The sequence below is a fragment of the Mercenaria mercenaria genome, chromosome 18, assembly GCF_021730395.1.
Source record: "Mercenaria mercenaria strain notata chromosome 18, MADL_Memer_1, whole genome shotgun sequence".
Classification (NCBI taxonomy): domain Eukaryota; kingdom Metazoa; phylum Mollusca; class Bivalvia; order Venerida; family Veneridae; genus Mercenaria; species Mercenaria mercenaria.
The window spans coordinates 12,966,323-12,987,353 of NC_069378.1; the positions used below are offsets into that span (position 1 = coordinate 12,966,323).

The 21,031-nt window shown below is 34.3% G+C and overlaps 1 non-coding gene across 1 annotated transcript; it reads right to left on the bottom strand.

Moving 5' to 3' along the window:
• Positions 1 to 227: 227 nt before the first annotated feature.
• Positions 228 to 350, bottom strand: LOC128550865 (U5 spliceosomal RNA). Its single transcript, XR_008368526.1, has one exon. It is a non-coding gene; the product is annotated as a U5 spliceosomal RNA (small nuclear RNA).
• Between the last annotated feature and the right edge of the window lie 20,681 nt (positions 351 to 21,031).

Here is a 21,031-nt window from a genome sequence, read left to right on the forward strand (position 1 = left end):
GACTTTTGATATTTACAATTCTTATGTCATAATGTATCAGATAGCCGGTTTGCTCAGTCGGTAGGCCATTTGCTTTGTAAGCGAGGGGTCCCGGGTTCGAGCCCTGGAATGACTGCACATTTTTCTTACTCTTTGACATTCGAACAAGTCGTCTGATTGGATAAAATAAAAATAGCAATACTGGAAATCCAAAATATACAGAAGACGAATGTGAATGGGTCGTTCTCAGATCTTCGTTTAGAAGATCAAGTACTTTAGTCAGATTGTTAGACTCATTGATTGTTCCACTGCACGGAAATCTTTAGTATAAGGCGAAAGATTTATGCGTGTCTGTAGTGAAACCAGAGTTACACTCTCATGTAGGTTATTGCTTATATACTACAACAAAAACAGCAAACTTAAAAGTTAAGATATAAAACCAAAGTTACATTTAATATTATATATACGTCAGGAAATAAATATAACAATAGGAAAATAAACTAATAATTTAATAAATGAGTGATATGCATTACAATAAACGTTAACTTGCATATTTGTCTTATAAAAGGGAGGTAATTATTTGATACGTTAAAGTTAATGATTAAAATTATAGTTTAGCCACAGGAGCCTGAAATTCTATCCAAAAGCCATGAAAAGTCTGTATATGAAAAAAGACCCCCCCCCTCTATATAATAAAAAACACCAGGAATGAAACGCATTCACACCCCACCCACCACGAGAAAACATGAAAATTTCAAAGTAAGCAGTGCGAGTGTTCTCGGATGGCATATTATCTAAAGGCAACTAAAATATATGCGGGACTGTGCTTACTGGTCGCTTCACCGTACTAACTAATACGAAATCAACGACTTCAACAACATTTCGTTCATCGTCCAAACCATTGCGTGACGTCACACCTTCATGTATATTTCTGCACCGAAATTAATAATGCTTTTGTGTAAATGCCAGTATCCGGTCCGATCCGTACACAATTTAGAACAGAACAGAACAGCATCGAGTAAACAATGTCATTTGTCATTTACAACACAATTAACATTTGATATCAGAAAACTCATTCCGTATCACCAAGCGTAGCTGAGCAGCCACGATATTCTTTTTTTCTGTTATGCGCTGCTTCCGTCAATGGTTGAGTTACTTCCCCTCTTTTGTCAATGCTAGAGTTAGTTCCCATAATGGGTTTTTTCCAACATGATATGCCTAATTCTTTTATTATTTAATGGTTAAAGAAATTCAAAGATGTAATATTTATTGAAAGAAATATTAATAATAAAACATGACATATACAGATATTTTTTACCTGGTTCTTGAAATTATTTTGTATTCTCTCCAGCGCAGAAATATACATGAAGGTGTGACGTCACGCAATGGTTTGGACGATGAACGAAATGTTGTTGAAATCGTTGATTTCGTGTTAGTTAATACGGTGAAGCGACCAGTAAGCACAGTCCCGCATATATTTTAGTTGCCTTTAGATAATTATGCCATCCGAGAACACTCGCACTGCTTACTTTGAAATTTTCATGTTTTCTTGTGGTGGGTGGGGTGTGAATGCGTTTCATTCCTGGTGTTTTTTATTATATAGAGGTGGGGGGGGGGGTCTTTTTTCATATACAGACTTTTCATGGCTTTTGGATAGAATTTCAGGCTCCTGTGGTTTAGCCTAATTGTTTCTAAAATTACGGAACCTCCAATTTGATATTCAGACAACAACAGCTCAAAATGATAGCAACGCATTTTGGTAGTCACTACCAAAATACGGCCGAGTTTTCGCAGCGACAACATGCGTTGCAAGGGTACATATGATGTGTTGAGGATCGTATGGAATGGAACGTATTTTGGTAGTTTTTTTTCTACATCAGGGGCTGTGCTCATTTTTACAGTACGCACAAAAGAGAGAAATAAAAGGAGGGTATGTCTCCTATAAAAATGGTGGAGGAGGGGGTTCGGAGTTCCCCCTCCCGAAATATAGTTTTCGTATAAAAACAACCAAAATGTAGATTCCTGAGCGTGTGAAAGGGGCCTCAAACGACGTTTCCTAGGCAATAACATTGTATTGTTTTATTGTTTTAATGTGCTAGTGTTGTCGGAGGTATGGACCACCGAGACGTTTTAAAGCAGGAAAATGTTGAATTCTTAAAACGAAGTCAAATGTTCTGAAAGCTAAATGGGTTTTAACCTTAATTCAGAGTCGTGCTAATTCGATTTACTATGATCCTAGGGTCATACATTATAGAATATGTCTGACCCTGGGTTGTACTAATTATAATTAGCTTAAAACTACTTCTCAACCATTGTCATACTAAATAGAATATGTCCTATCCTGGGTCGTACTAAATCGAATAGTCTAACCAAGGGTCGTACTAAATAGAATTCGTTTAAATCCTCTCCTGAACTCACGCACACAATTCAATGACACTTCACACACACTCACAAGTGGTCAGTACCAACCCTAGTTGTACATTGTGCATGTTACGTTCTTTAAGAAAAAAATCTGCACAGTTACGGGACTTTGGTTTTTGTTAATATTATTTTACTATATACATACATTTTGCATATGTAATCTTGTGCGCACCTAATCTCCTATAACCACCTACACAATTTAATGAAACTTCACAAAAGTGATCAGTACCAACCCTAGTTATGCATGGTGCATGTTAGGTACTTTCAGAAAAAATATTTGCAGAGTTATAGGACTTCATTATTTGTTACTATACTGTATACACAGAGTCTGCATATGCAATCTTGTGCGCGCCTAATCTCCTGAACCCAAGCACACAATTTATTGACACTTCACACAAGTGATCAGTACCAATCCTAGTTGTGCATGGTGCATGTTACGTTCTTTCAGAAAAAAAACTGCACAGTTACGGGACCTTGTTTTTTTGTTAATAATGTTATACTATATACATACATTTTGCATATGCAATCTTACGCGCACCTAATCTCCTATACCCATGCACACAGTTTAATGAAACTTAACACAAGTGATCAGTAGGATTCAGTTCCAATCTTACTTGTGGCGCATGTTACGTTCTTTCAGAAAAAATCTTCCTGAAGAGTTATGGGACTTTGTTTTTTGTTACTTTGCTATATACATAGAGTCTATATACATACAGTTCACATAATTATGCAATCTTGTGTGCGCCAAATTGCAATGTACTGTGTCAGTGCGTGTGGGGCGTACATTCATCACCTTCAGTGATAGGTCTAGTTTTTTATTTTTTCATTTTTCTTTTAATAAAGAGCGTCTCTAGCGGTATCCATGTACTGAAACTGTTCCGAATTTAATTATATTTTGCACGTTTTTATTAAAATTGCCAGTTAAAAAAAAAGAACATCTAAACACAAATTAAATTTTATAAAGAGCATATATTCATAGCAATGGGAATTGAAATGTTTAATACTGTTAATATCACGTTGTAATAAAATAGCTGAAGAAAAAAGAAATCACAAAAATTTCAGTAGAAACAATTGTAATAAAAATAGCCGTAAAAGAAATCTTAGAAAAACTCTATAAAAATGAAAAATACAAAAAAAAAAGAAAAAAAGAAAAGCAAAGTCAGTGAATTTATATCCCAATCCATGCTGTTTAGGTGGATTTTGAAAGATATTTAATTTCATTTCTAGATATACAAAACTTATCTATACTAGTATCTGGACTGTGCTGGTTTAATGAATGGTTTGAGTACATTGACATTCGTATTTTTAAACATAAATATATGCTTAAGGTAAAAGAAAATAAGGCAAGTTAGTTAGGATATCCTGACATAAGTTGCACAAATGCCTTACGGTAATCTACAGTTGTATAGAATTTCGTAAAGATCCATCAATGGGTTACCTTGTTATATGGAAATTTATGGATTTTAAAACAATTAAAGAGCAATTGAGCCGAGTTACTGGAGAGATCCAGACAAAAGATGTGCAAGCACCATCGCCTATAGTAAGCTATATGTGTGTAAAATTTCATGAAGGTCTATGGATTTAAGTTTTTATATGGGGATTTATGGATTGTAAAACAACAATTAAAGGGTAATATCTGTGAAGTTACTGAAGAAGCGAAAGTTACGCGTGAACCACCGCCTTATAGTGATCTGCAGTTGTGTTGTTACATGAAGATCCATCAATAGTTACTTAGATACCAAAAAAACCCTACTTTTTACCAAATTGTGACAAGGAACTCTGTTTCACTATGACAAGGGGTATAATATAATATATGTGACCAAAGGTCATGTCCTAATTAATTATTATTTAAGGTTTAGTGATAGCTCAGACACTTTCTGAATTATACATTTTCAATTTCGGACGGACGCAGTAACGAACAGTCGGTCGGACAACACCAAATATATATCCCTTCGCCTTTGGCGGGGCATAACAATGGTATATTGATGGAATGGATAGAATTACCTTACATGCTATTAAAGGAATTGTTCTGTCTATAATAACCTGCGTAGAAGTCAAAGATCTTATGTATATGCCACTGTGTCATCAGCTGACTATGTATAATAATAACTACATTTTAGTTAGTATCAATACTTTCAAGTAGAATACTGCCCGAAAATATTGACAAAGTCTAATTAGTGCTGACTTACTGACTGTAACAATTTCTTTTACTGATAAAATGAGGTGTTTTTAAGTAATGTCACTGAAATGTCAGGCTATTGTATTGTGCAAGGGCTGCCCTTATGAAAATAACCCCCTAGGAATTATTTCAGGCATGGATAGACACGTGGGTCTAACCACTTACTTTCTGTTTGCCCAGGCTTCCTCACAGACCGCTACATTCGAAGCGAGGTTTTGATCTCATAGCGGTGATTTTCCTGCAATCCTTGAATATCAAAATTTTATCATAGAGGACAGATAGTGTTGATACAAGGAGCATTACGTAGAGATACCTATGTTTCACGATTCTTTAAAAATTATCTGCATGTTTGAAATTCTAGCTAGCTTACACTCACTATACAATGACAATGTAGTGAGATATATAAAACTGAAAAAATGCATTTTCTATAGCTATTTTAACGTGTCAACAAATGTTGAAAAAGCAATCATTTTAGTACAAAAATGATATTCCTTATATCCTTAGGACGCGAGCACATTTTCATGCAATCTCGCCCGGCTTATGTATGTGTTTGACAACATAGAAATGATCTCAGTCGATCCAAAGTGTTCACATAAGTAAAGAAAATGAAAGTAGATAGGCTAAACTTGACAATCAAGGTCGAATTTGCGTTGGTCGATACTCAGATGTTGATTTTACGGAAGCGTGAATGGGCCTTCATACGCTAATACCTTATTATTACGTTTATGTATGTTTGACAACATAGAAATGATCTCAATCGATCCAAAGTTATTCACAGGAGTAAAGAAAATGAAAGAAGAAATGATAAACTTGACATCAAGGTCGAATTTGCATCGGTCAATACTGAAATGTTGATTCTACGGAAGCGTGAATGGGCCCTCAGACGCTAATACGTTTTATTACGTTTAGGTATGTGTTTGACAACATAGAGAAATGATCTCAATAGATCCAAGCTATTCGCAGAAGCAAAGAAAATGAAAGTAGATAGGCTGAACTTGACAATTCCAACTGTGATTATACGGCAAAGCAATGGAATGTGTTCAGTAATAACTAAAGTAAAAACTCAATTAACATATTCTAAATATCTTCATATCTTTATGCATTTTCAATTAAGTATTCAAATAATTTTTCCTCTGATTTTGCAAAACATGCGTCATATATACTTTTATATCAGTATAGTCAAGCATAAAAGGTGTCATAAAAATGAAACATATACAAGCATATAGCAACCACAGAATCTGAATACGCAATTTGAGCAAACAATAAAATGTATCTTGTAAACTACTGTTTTACAAATGACTGAAGTTATCACATAAAAGCAATGCCTTTTCCAGCAAGTTAAACCGATATTGCACACTTGGCATAGGTCATGTTGATGAGCTGAAACACTGAAATATCAACAAAATTTCATCATAAATTAAATATATATACATAACGATGATAATGTTTTAATTTAAAACGAATATATGTGTGTGTGTGTAATAAAACAACATTTTGAAAATCAGCCGACCTATTACAGACCAAGATCAAACGTTTTTATTTTCTTTTTTTTTTGTTGTTGTTGTGCGTACTTAGCCCGTTAAAAACAATTACAAAACTGCAGGGCACAGCTAATCAAAGAATTGCTATGATAATTACCTTAATTGGTCAAATTATTAGGGGGCGGGACCACCCCACCCCCCTCCGCCTCCCGGTCCCCCTGTTCCTACGGTCCTGTGACGACACTAGCAGTCCAAATTCACTGTGTAACTAAATGTACTCGATTTTCGAGCTCCAGTTGTTTGAAACTCAAACGAGGTGCAACGATCGTCTTCATTTAATTTAGTATATAACGGCTAGAATTTCATTTAAATCATACTTATATGACATGACATGTGTGATTTCTTCCATTTTCCTCAACTTGTTCTGCGTTAAATTCACCACTGAAACAATGTTGGAACCACCAAATTTGATAAAGTTATGACCACTGTGAACATGCATAAAGTCGAACTTTAAAGTAATACATAAAACGCTTTATCACATGAAATAAGAATATTTAAGATGCACTATGAAAACACTAATGCTTTCTTAATTTAAGCCCTGAAAACAATGACAAAAACCATGACAAAAGTCATTTGACCCGAAACCCAAACATTTTATCAAGTTTTTGCTTGTCTTGTATGAATATTAGTTAAGCTGGATGTGTCATAAACAGTTGATAAAATCTGATTCAAAAGCTGTTTTTACCGTTATTCTTACATGTTTCATTCGAAATATATTTAGTTTTCGGGGTTAACTGTAAATGCATATAAAGGGTGGATGCTGTTTCCCTTTTTAAAATGAAAAGGCAGCTTACGTAATGATTTATATATATAGCAATATAGCAGTAACTGAATTATTTGCAACGACATGTCCTACTAAATTAACGAGGTCAGTTAACTAGACATTCATAAATGAAAGTGAACTTCTTTACACAAGAGGGCCATGATGGCCCTATATCGCTCACCTGAGTTTAGCTGTTTTCATGAACTGTCGAAAGTTTCTACTTTGAAATATAAACAGGCAGGCAATATGTATGTGTTATTTTTGTTCATGTTTAGGGATGGAGGTGGGGGGGGGGGGGGGGGGGGGGGGGGGGGGGCGTGGGGTGGTAAGGCATTGGGGATATGAAATGATATGACAATATCAAACATGAAGATTTTTTTATAGTTTTCGCAACATAAATAATCTTCGTAAAGGGTCACCCTAGAAACATTTATGTAATATTATTTCAAAATCAAGCCTGAAATTTCTGACAAGAATATTCTTAAAATGTTAAATATATACACATACAGGGAAAAAGTGGCCACATCCCTGGAGGCCATGTTTTGAAGAAACAAAATAATTTGAACAATCATGGTAGAGGGTCACACAAGGACCATTTGTTTGAAATTATTTCAAAATCGGGCAAGTAGTTTCATAAAAGAATATTTTTTAAGTTCCCACTATATTCATACCGGGAAAAGTGACCACGGTCTCTGGCGGCCATGTTCTTGAGGAATCGGAATAATTTGAACAGTTCGTCAATAGATCACACAAAGATTAATTTAAGTTATTTCGATAGAAGATAATATAATGACCATTTGTTTTAAGTCGTGCCAGCAGTCTCAGCCAACAAGATTTTTTTTTAAAGTTTGCACTATATACATACAGGGAAAACAGCCCACACTCCCTGGCGGCCATGTTTTTTGACGAATCGTAATTATTTGAATAACCTTGACAAAGGGTTACATAAGGAAAATTTGTGTGAAATCATTTTAAAATCGGAGCAGCGGTGGAAGAGAAAATGTTGTTAGAATATATTTCTATTTCTAGCTCTTGTGGCCCCTATTTGCAACCAAGCAGAAAAAAAAAAATAATAATAAAAAAAAAAAAAATAAAAAAACCATAAGTTTCATTTATCAACCTCCATCCAATGGTTTTAGAGGATATGTTGTTTGAAGACAAGATTTTCCCTACATAAGTCTATATAAAAAATAACACCAGTGCGGGGCCATATTTGACCCTAGTAATATAATTTGAACATTCTTGGTAAGAGCCCACTAGATGATGCTACATACCAAATATGAAAGACTTAAGCCCCGTGGTTTTGGATAAGAAGATTTTCAAAGTATATATAAGTGGGTCGTTCCATAACACCTGTATCAGTGACAAAATAAAAATTTGGATAACAAATTATTTATGAAGAACATTCTTTGCTTTTCAAACTGTCTTCACTCTTCGCTGTTTAAAAAATTACAACACTTTTAAGTAAGTCACCGAAAGCATTTAGAGACGTAAGTTAAGAATGTCATGAAAGCAGTTTGAAGTTGTCGTGCATGACGTTTTTTTTTCATATCATTTATGCAACATATTATTATCACTAACTAAACTTCATGCATTTGAACATTTAGAAACAGTTTAAAATGACTTTTAATTTATTGAAAAATAATTTAGAAGTGTATATTGGTTTCATCAAGGGCCTTTATATTTCCATGGTTCACGGTTTTCGTAAATTATATTTATTTCTAAAATGTGGGTTGCCTTAGTAACTGAAATACAATAATTATACAAGTTGTTTTTGTGTTTACGTGAATATACATGTATTAAGAAAAACGGTGATTTCTGTCCCAAACGTTCCCCGAAGGCCACTGGTAAAATTTCTTTGTTGCCTCTTAACACCGGTCTGGTAATTCCGGGAAAAAATAGGGTGTCGTGCGTATTGCAAAGTTATATCAAATGTATTAAATTCAGCTAGAATACTTTTGTGTTTAATTGGCGTATTTCTCTTTAAACACTTTAGATTTTGAATTTTGCAAAGAAATCAGTAAATGCATTTAGATATTGATAGATTTTGATTTCGTAAGCGATACTTTCATGTGTTATAATTGCTTACGCATACCTTGTACGTTTAAAGCCAATGTCTGACAACTAGGTCAGGGAGTTGGCTCTTTGGCTCAGTAGAGCATTGGACTAGCAATTGAGCGACCAAGGTTCGAATCCCGCCACACGCAGTCGGAATATTTCGTCATAAAATGTTACGCTTTTTGATTTGTTACAGCTTACCATCGTAAGTGGGCAGTTGCGATATTTCGGTAAAAATGCTATGCTATTTGATTTGTTACGCCTTAACCAACGGAAGATTTGGGATCGTCCGGGATACGGACTTTATCTCGTGCCGAAAATGGTACTTCTATGCCAAAATAGCTTACATGTCATCATAAATGATGACTTGTTTGAAGAGGGAAAGTGTTACGATCGCTTATGCATAGCCTGTAAGTTTAAAGCCAATCTCTGACACCTGCGTCAGAGAATCGACTCTTGGGCTCAATGGTTAGAGTATCAGATTACCATCCGAACGACCCTGGTTCGAATCTCACTAAAAGTTGGGAATTTTGGTCATAAAATACTATGCTCATCGGTTTGTTACGCAAAAAAGTCGCAAGATATGACATTAACTGAACAGCTCTAAGATTCTTATTTTGCAAATACATTGTAGAAAAATATGCGTTTCGGAGACAAACAAATACCTCGTGCCAGAAGAGTTTTTTTATTTTACTTCATCTTGAAAAACATGCACATACAAGCAGTCGGGTAAATACTTTTAAATACTCGGGTCCTAAACTTTTGTGTTTACAAGTTTGGAAAGGGCACATATCTTTCATTTTCTAAAGTTGAAAATGACAGCGATTTAGCAGCTATATCCAGCTATAATACTAACGTTATTCAATTTTGAAAAAAAAATACACAAATTGATAAAAACGGCTGAAGTTTTATCTGAGCGTTAAATATGAAAACGTTCGAATGCTGACAAAGTCTTAGACATATTTTTCCTCTAAACATAAGTAAATATTTTTATGGATTTCATGGCGTTCATTCTAGCTTTGATAGAAAAGAATATTTAAAGATATATTTAAGTATACCAATCCCTTTTCTGAACTACATGTAGATATTGTATTGTTTAAATATTGCAAAAAAACTTGATGCGAAATGAAATCTTCATAATACAAGCTGTTTACCATCAACGCTTCCAACGCAAAGACGTGGCGTCGTCAAGCATAATGTTTGACGCTACACTAGATGGCGCCGAATTACTACTTCTTGACCATAACGTATTTAGCTGTCATTATTATATTTTGATGTGAGTTTATATGCTATGGGCGGCGGTTACCGCCAAAATTAGTAAATACACAATCCATTCATAAACAAGTCAGTCATTGCTGTGAATTTAAACGCCGTCTAGTTTAAAACTCCATCCCGACCAATAAATTTGCATTCGACGCATTGTGTTTTGAAACCATTTAATACAAAACTTCATTCTATCTATTCAAACATGGAACGATGCATTGAAAAACTTGTTGCGATGCACCGTACTATGAAATAATCCAACAAAACATGATACCATGCAGCTCAATGTGAAGCCCTTTAACACAACATGACTACTTGCAGTGTAAAATGAAATGATTTATTACAACTTGTCATCGTCTAATGCATATTGAAACCGCTTTGTGTAATTAAGAGCGGTGTATAAAAACTTGATGCCATGCTGTCCAATGTGAAGACGTTTTACGCAACATGAGTTCGTGCAGTGTAAAATGAAATGATTTATTACAACTTTACATCGTTTAATGCATATTGAAACCGCTTTGTGTAATTAAGAGCGGTGTATAAAAACTTGATGCCATGCAGTCCAATGTGAAGACGTTTAACGCAACATGAGTTCGTGCAGTGTAAAATGAAATGATTTATTACAACTTGTCATCGTCTAATGCATATTGAAACCGCTTTGTGTAATTAAGAGCGGTGTATAAAAACTTGATGCCATGCTGTCCAATGTGAAGACGTTTAACGCAACATGAGTTCGTGCGGTGTAAAATGAAACGATTCATTAAAGCTTGGCGCCGTCTAATGCATACTGAAACCGTGTTGTGTGATTTGGAGCGGCGTATCAAAATTTGATGCTATGCAGCAAAATGTGAAGCCATTTAACGAAACACGAGTACGTGCATTGTAAAAGGTTAATAAAACTATCAGTTCATAAGTTTGACCTGTTATAAATATAGATTCTGGATCAGTTTTATATAAAAATATCTTAAAATTTGTCCTAAAACCGACCTTGTGGTAAATTCTAACATTTAATTTTACACAGTTCCTACGATTTATCTGAATACTAAAAGGGACCTTCTTTTCGAGAAACATCTTTCTTCTTAGTTTAAGCTTTGTCAGAAATATGCTTCGTGAAACAGACTCAGTAATAGAAATAATAATGACAAAATTAACAAACACTATAAATCTCCCGAGTTAATTATCAATCATATAAAATAAATGTATTTTTAGACAGTATGTCAACATTACATGGTCTTCACTGTACAGTGCAATGTTGTTTTTTTCCTCTGTGTGTGTGTGTGGTGGTGGGGGGGGGGGGGGGGGAGGAGATCTTATGCCATTTTTAAACAGTATTTCATTTCAGTTGGACAGTCAGTTTCCTGGATTTCATACGACCTGTAAGGGGAATTGTGAACCGAGCGAGCGTAGCAGATACTTGTGGAGATAAAGTTAATACTTGTACGAAATCCAGGACTAAAATGAAATACTGTTTAGAAACGGCAGTTAATACTTGTATGAAATCCAGGACTTGAATGAAATACTGTTTAGAAACGGCATAAGATCTTCCGCCCCCACCCATCCCGAAAAAACAAACAAACAAACAAAGGAACTGTGTAAAATTGAATGTTAAAATTTTAACACAAGGTCGGTTTTAGGACAAATTTTAAGATATTTTTATATAAAACTGATCCAGAATCTATATCTATAACAGGTCAAACTTATGAACTGATAGTCTTATTAACCTTTTGCAATGCACGTACTCGTGTTTCGTTAAACGGCTTCACATTTTGCTGCATAGCATCAGATTTTGATACGCCGCTCCAAATCACACAACACGGTTTCAGTATGCATAAGACGGCGCCAAGCTTTAATGAATCGTTTCATTTTACACTGCACGAACTCATGTTGCGTTAAACGTCTTCACATTGGACTGCATGGCATCAAGTTTTTATACACCGCTCTTAATTACACAAAGCGGTTTCAATATGCATTAGACGGCGTCAAGTTGTAATAAATCATTTCATTTTACACTGAACGAACTCATGTTGTGTTAAACGGCGTCATATTGAGCTGCATGGCATCATGTTTTGTTGGACGATTTCATAGTACGGTGCATTGCAACAAGTTTGTCAATGCATCGTTCCATGTTTTAATAGATGGAATCAAGTTTTGCGTTAAATGGTTTCAAAATACAATGCTTGAATGCAAATATATTGGACAGGATGGAGTTTTAAACTAGACGGCGTTAAAATGCACTGCACTGAATTACTTGTCTGTGAATTGATTGTATATTTACAAATTTTATAATATGCACGTTTCCAAAAACCGATAAATAACTGTTAAATAGTTCATGTGAGCATTGCTTTCTTTTCCCGATATTCGTTTTTAGATCAGGCGCGATGCTCGTGAAACATATGCCGACTAGTTATTAGTACATGTATTTTCTAAGATTAATAATATAAACGGTAAAATTCGTGGACATTTAAAGCAATTATTTGGAGAGTTCCTTGATATTATAAAATGGCGAAAATGTCAATCCAGGAAGGAGCCAGAGCGAATGGTCTAATTGAAAGTGGTAGGAGTTACAATGTTCTAAGTGTTCATTTACTTATTTTTCGCCGGTATTGATTATTTTATTTTTGATCGTATTTCTTAAAATCTAAAATTTAACATAGGCCTTTTTCAAAAAATTGTATATTTTGTTCTCAGGTTGCAAGAATGCTGAACGTGTACCGCATCTCAGTATTACGTCTGCTGCGTAAATACAGAATGACAGGTTCTGTCCGTGACCTGACACGCCAACCCAGAGGACGTGTTACTACCAGAAACAATGACAGAAACATTCTAAGACAGGCGACGTTGAGCTACTGATACATCAAGGGTAACAGTTGGAACACATGGTCGCCGTATGAGCGCTCAGGCCGAGGACAGAAGGTTTAGGGAAAATGGTGTGCGCCGCAGAAGCCCATTTCATGGAATAATCTTAATTGATCAGCACAAACGAACCCGTTTATATTGGGCTCGTAGGGATGACCAGAGCGGACTGGACGGCAGTATTATTTACTGACGAATTAGGTTTTAATTCATACGATAAAGAGATCATGCACGAATTTACCGAATGAGAGAAGAACGATTCAGAGATATCTGTGTTATCGGAAAGAAACCATTTGGTGGGGTTTCCGTTATGATTTGTGGATAGTGATTAATGAACACAAAAGCTGTTGCTGTCAGAATTCGCGGTAATTTGAATGCTGACAGGGTTGCTTACTGTTTGTATTCCTCATCTACGGAATAATTGGGGCATGCCATTGATGCAGGATGGGGCACCTTGCATGCCGCACAGCGGCTGTTCTAGCTGCAAACAGTAGAAATATTCTGCTAATGCCATCCCGCTCATCGGACCTAAATACGATTGAGCATATCTGAGATTTAGTCAGTAAGGCTGTCACAGAATCTGAGGAGATTGCAACAGCTTGTCTTTGAGGAGTTGAACAGAGTTTGTCAGGTTCTTTGTCGAAATTATGTCTTATCCATGGGCAGCAGGGGCACGGCAGTCATCCAAGCAAATGGCGGCCATACCAACTATAAAGGTTAAATTAATCTTGATAGTACGTGATTGAAGCGCTAGATATTTTTAAGTATTCAATAATGCAAAGTTGAGCTTTAAACAAGCTTTAAAGTTGATAATTTTAGTACACGTACTAAATTTAGTTTATTGTGTAATGGCGTGCTGTATCATTTTATGCGTCACAATATTCGTCATGTACTTGAAAAGTTTACATTTACATTGTCCAAAGATGCTGATAACATTTAACATGTTTATTAAATCGACTGAGAATTATATTGGTAGCAATCAAATGGAATTTTTCAAGATCGGAAACGTTGACTTTCATATCATTACTAATTGTATTTACTGGATAAATTTTTCTACTTATAAAATACAAACTCTTCAAATTACAGAAATGCTTGTTGTTAGTTTTCCACCAAACAATGTCTATCATCCCTTTAGCTGTCTTGAAAATGTCAAGGAATTATTTTCCGTATTTTTAAAATTATAGCGAAAAGGCTACTGGTAGCGTTAGAAAGGTTGTTAAGTATATAATTATGGTCAAATATGAAAATAAAATTTGACAGGATAATGAATTTTTTTTTGCCTCAAAATGGAATTCGCTGGTTTTTGCACTAGTTAAATATATTTATTCCAAAGAGTTCATAACATAGATTTGTATAATTAAAACACCAAGTTAACATGATATTAAGGAAAAGATGAGAAGGAAAGACATGTCTTATAGAATTCTTCTTTCTAAATTCTAGACATATAAGCGTATTTTTGTATATTTTTTCTCTCCAAAATTTGGTTGAGACAGTCATAAATAAAATGAGACCATAGCATCACTGTCAGGACAATCGTTGATTAGAGATTATATTTCTAATACAGTTACATTCAGTCTATTTATCAGTCTATTGTGACATTGTAAAATTTTGCTTATGATATACAACAACAACAACGACAACAACATTTATTAGAAGATATTGACAACAGCTTTTCTTTAGTTAATAAACATAATAAACAATGGTGATGTGCACTTACGTAACGTAATTCTTTATCTATATCTGTGTAATATAGTTTTATTATTGTTACAGTATTATAATAGAAATAGTAATGTTTTTATTTAACCAACGTAAACAAACTACGACCTTCCAAAACACAATGTTATTTTCCATGGGACCTTCGGTTTGAGGGGAGGCTGTCTTTTATACATTGACCTGTGTACCTAAGGAATCTTCCTTAAGCGGTACTCAGTCTTTGTGTAAAGTTCGAAAACAGTCCATATAGAGCCTATTTTCATATCTGGGTCGTTTTGACCTTGACCTTTGACATCAAAAGTAATAGGGATCCTCCTCAGTTATTGCTTGGAAATTAGCTAAAATCTAAAACGAAAAAATACAGAAAGAATGTAAGTAAAGTCCCTTCCTTTGAACCAATCACTCCAATATCAATACGGATCTTCCTAATGTAGTAGTTATTATGTGAAGTTTGAAAAACGTGTCAGTTATACTTCATAACTTTGAATCAGCAAATAGTATCAGACTCCATATCACTGTGACCTTGACCTCTGACATATAGATCCCAAAACAATAGTGAACCTCTTCCTGTGATGCATAGTAATTACGTAAAGTTTAAAAGCTATAGTCTTTATACTTTCTTACTTTACGCCTAGAAACAAACACATGACCAGTAATGAAAGCATGTCATTGACCTTTGACCTTCTGTCTCCGAAAACTATAGACATACTCTTCAAGTGGCGCTAAGTCATTTTTAAAGCTTGAAAGCAGAAACTATCTTTTATACATTCTGTCATAGTGTCTAGAAACGGACGTTGTTTATGGTCCGACAATGCCATCACATTATACGCCACTTTTTAAAAAATAATTACTTAGTGGATATTTTTGTCTATATCCATGAGCGACTAGTCTAGTACTTATTAGATCAATCTGGTTATCAATCTTGACAATGGTGATATATGCGGATAAAAATTCTTTATCTATTGGATTTATGTCCAAGAAAAATACTTCTCAACCACCTTATTGCGAATTTTGGCCATTTTGAGTAATTCATTGCCCAGTATTCCCGATCGACCTGGGGCTAACTAGAAGGTTATAGAACCCTGACTAAGACAACATGCCCTACGTATCCTGACTAAGTTTTAGACTTCCTTAAGTTAAAAAACGGACACTCTTTAATTATGTAATTTACAGTAATGCAAGTGGTATAAATCAAGAGCGAGTTGACCGAGATATTATACTCAAAGCATTCTGATAAAACTGGTGAACACTGAAAAAAAAAAACACTATCCAATATAGAAAGTCATTTTTACGCACATTGTCATTTTCTACAATTTGAGTAATCCAATGACAACTCCAGAGTCAAAACAGCGATCCACTTGCTTATCCAACTTGACCGAGATATTTTGCTCATATCGGCCAAGTTTGGTGAACACTGAATACAGACTGCTCAATTTAGCGAGCGGACAACTTTATGTATGTTCCTATGGCCATCGAGGGAGCTTAAATTATTACTTATTACTTAACTACAATCCTTTGTTTTTAGTGTTTCTTTCCTGTATGAATTCTCAGCTCATGTCTTTTTAGAAGACTGTTGTTACTAAATGCGTACCTCCAAAAAACACACTTATAGACTTTCTCTCCTGTATCAATTCTCCTTATTACTTTCAAATTTATTGGCATATCGACAATATGTACTGCCTTTGGCCATTTACATCCGTTAAATCATGGCAAAACCCACTGTAATATAGAAAATGTAATAGATTATAAAACAGACACAAAACAATAACAAATACATGATTACACAATACACATAACACAAGTGCACGATATTTTGAAACAATTAGACTTTCAATGCAGTTTTTCCTTAAGCTCAAATTTTGCTATTTTTAGCATTTTCCTTTTACTCCTCGTTGACATTAGATAATTAAATTTCTGTATACTAGGCCAGGTAATGGTACCCGTGAGTGGTACCCGCTGCGCCCTCGTGAAATTATTACGCCCGTCGTATAACCGCCCATCGTGTATAAAAAGCTGTTTTGCTATAAATTATTTCTTAAATAATCCATCGTAAAAGTTTGAACGTTATGACATATCTTGGCCAATTTCGAGCAGACAATATTAAATATATCATGATAAAGTAAAATTTAAAAATGAATTAAAAACAACTAGTAATCACAAAAGTGAAACAACACAAATGTATTTGTTTTATTTTCATAATACTATTTATAATATTAATCTCTCACATAGTCTGGTCAAAATGTTCATGTTTCATTACTTTCAATTAAACGGTCCTTAAAGTTTATGCACATTACACAGATGCAGTTTCACTTTATGTTTGGTTAGAACATCCTTAAAACTTGAATAGTCGACACAAAAATTCCATCTACTAGCTCTGAGAAACAACATGTAAGTTTTAGTGATTTAGTATGTTTCATGCTTTAGATTTTAAATTATACGCTAATATTTCAAAGACCATCGGCACTTAATTGACTTGTTAGGGTCCTTCACGAATCATAATATCAAACTGTGTCTAATGACTCGACTTTATGCAAAAGAAACCCCCAAAAACAATCCATTTGTATAATCAAATAATAAACCGACATAAAATTAATTTTGAGACACAGCAAGTCAAAGATACAGGTTATTAGATCCTTGATTTTTATGTATACATTGACTATTTAAGTATTGTTTAGTTATATAATGGTAGATGGTTCATTAGTTATGGTATTGCAAAGTACTGATATTAAATTAAATATGTATTAATATATTTACAAATATTTTGTATTGTATCAATATTGCATAAATAATTGCATTTCAACATTCATTATTTCTATGTTCTGAGCACTTATACTTTTGAAAATGGCAAACGTGGGTAATATATTTCGAAATGATAAAACGAGTGCGCAGATGTATTTTTTGTTAAGCTTAACTGTTTTAAGCTACATGTACTAAAAAACAGTTAAATTTCAAATGTTGCATTGTATCAAATGTAATGTAGAGGCTAATAATTTTACTGCATATTTTCGAAAGAATGTGGATATTATATAGAGACTAAATAAAATACACTAGAAAATATATTATGCTCTTTCATTAATGATAAAGAAACACGAACCACAAAACACTTATATGAAAACAACAACAGCAACAACAGCAAAAACACAATATCAAATAAAATGAAACAAAAGTCACATCTTGCTTCTATTAACATATTACGCTTAACGTTTTAAAGTCGTGTTCGATTGATAAGCAAAGACATTGTAGACAAAGACGTTACTAGTAGTTAAATAACAACAAATGTCTTTCAATCGAAGATCCAACAAGTAGAATATAGCAGGCCCATATTGGACCGGTATGATTTGCAATATCGGCGCGACATTAATTTTACAAAACTGACGAAATATTATTCCGATATAGGTTCCGACAGTTGGCGGTAAGATGTCGATGTCTAACATCGGCTGAAAGTCGGAGAGATGTAACAAACTGATATCGTTTTGTTGATATTTGTCTATTATCAATGTTTGTCTGGTAATACCCATACTGATTTATGTATCAGTAGAACGTTCTTCTGTTGATGGGGTTCTTTTGTAAAGAACTTTCCCTAGAAGACATCCAAAGTCATATACGTTATCAGTATGACTTGTTTTCTTTGCTGCTGTATCTGAACACGCATGAACGTCTATCTGAATCTTTCGCTTCACCTGCAATTATAACTTGATTTAATTGCGCATAAGCTGCAATTTTAACTTGATTTCGTTATCTTGTTAACCATTATTCTGAAGTTTTCCGTTCTGTGAATGCAATCGATATAAAGTTTATTATATATGTTAACCGTTTTCAATCTCTTTCTAAAGTTTCATTTGATTAAAGATACTGTCAAAACTTGTATTCAGCAGCTATCGAAGGGATTAATAATCTGATAATAAGTCCAATAAAGCAGATAGCTGCTTTAAGGTATTAGTCCGTGTATAGAGTACCTCCTTTTGAAGAGTATTCTTTTCCTTCCATAAACCTGCTTTGAGTAAAATGTTTCATCGGGGCGTAGGTTCAAGCCTCACTGGGACCAAAGTTTTTTCTTCATTTTCCTTTTTTCGAGTTAGTTTTTACTTTTTCAAGACTTATTATTTATTTATTGCACAAAAGTGGATTTTTTTATTTGATAAGCGATTTCTTGCAATTCAAAATAAATTTACTTCTGAAACAGAATGGGGCAGAGGTAAACATCTTTAAAATACCGAGTTACATGTAGTAAAAGTTCTCTTTTTTGCCTTTACTATTTAGACTTTTTTATCGTGGAAGAAATGTAGGTAAATTTTTCTTCTGCCCCAAGGTTATTTTTAAATGAAGTGAGCAAAATTTAAAACAGCCCCACAGGAGGTTAACCTTAAAATTAGAATTCTGTCCCATTAAATCCGTTTACTTCAGGCACCCTTGAAAAAAAATCAGTTTTATTTTATATTTTATTATTTTGTTCCAAAAGCTTGATGTTTCTTTTATCACAATTAATGGAACAATGAATTTTCTGCAAATGTTTTGGACAGTGGCTATCACTTTGAAATTTGTCTCTACGTGAGCTTGAGGAAATACCATTTATAAAAATAGCACCGTATAAGTTATTTGAAAATTGCAACAAAGTACGAAACACGATCATTTAAGAATATACCAAGCAAATGCCATTTTAAAACATTACTATTTGGGGTCCAATCCCTAAAAAAGTTTAAATTAGTACAAAACGTGAATTTGGAAAAATAGTAGGCTCTCTTCTAGATGCAAGTGACCGTTTAATACAGTTGCCAGATAGGCGGTTTCAACTGTACTTTCGTTACTGATCTTTCGAAAATGTATCGTAATGTTATCATAAAAAATGATCACATACCAGCTTGTTGTTTAGCAAGGCGACAAAAACGTCATTTTCTGTAATTCGTCTCAGGACAAGATCATGGTCATGTAGAAGCTTTATGTAACTGACCACATGAAGAGCCAAATGAACAATTTCTTGCGGTGCCAGACTTCGATTTTCCATCAAATCACGAAGGGAGATTATTATGTAGTTCTTTTTCAGCTTGAATGTGGGTATATATGGGTATATCTTCATTATCGTCTTCCCCATTTCTGAATTGTCAAACATTGATTTAAAAACCACATCATTTACATCTACGTTTATTTCAAGACATAAAGGATGCCAAGCCGGAGGTACCGTGTATGAAGCCTGCTAAGATAACGACCGCGTCCCACAATGTGAAATACCAACACCACAGAGCAAACTCGACCGAGATTTTTAAATACAAACAAAGAAAGACAAACTATGTGTATTCAAGTTATATTTTTCGAATCACTCAAAAGCTGAAGCTGTACTCGCCTAAATTGTATTTTCTGACACGGCTTAAAAGTTTGATTTATTTTACGTGAAATAGGGTCGTTTTCGGCCCAAATTCACATACTCAATAATAATAGCAATAGCATTTTAAAAAAATATTTACAGAGTTAAATGTAAATATGGAGAAGCGCATATTTTAAAAGAAATATTCGAAAATATAGTGACCAATATAATTTTAGTATATGTGTATGCATTGCTTTTGTCTGTAATAAATCTGTTTTGGTGTCTACTTTCTCAAAACTGCATGTGTTATTTTATACTTTGCCGGTTTGTCAACAATTAAATTTAGAAACATCTATGACCGAGTAGTTAATTTATTTCAAATTACTTTTTAAAAGAATGCACGTTTGACGGTTTTGCAAAACAATCGTTGCAGCTACATGCGCTTACCATATCATATTTTTATTACATGGTTATAAAAGCGTGCATATTTTAGAAGGTCGTAAATAAGCGAACAAAACAATGCCTTTCCTCGAATTGACTTGTCATATTTGTCAAATGTTTTTGTGATGCACCACTATAAATTTCAGCAATAATGGACACGATGGGTCTTTAATAAGACGGTAATATTATTCCATTTACATCTATTTAATCTAAAACATTAAAAAGATACAATTGCCAAACACAATTGCCCAGTAAGAGATTCTTGATTTGCCGTATTGATAGTCTCAATTTTTCGACTGCAAGACCGATTTCACAGACTGACATTTACCATATATCTGCCTCGTTATAACCTCTATATATCAAAGATGCCTTTGCGCACAATTGGTTGCGCTACCGTACTGACCTGACTTTGGATCTGGTAAAATAATATAAGATTCTTTCACTGGATGTAGGTGCAGATGGGAATTTCCGGCCTCGAGGGTAACTGTTTAGGCGGTAACGAGGTTCCTACCGAGTAACCG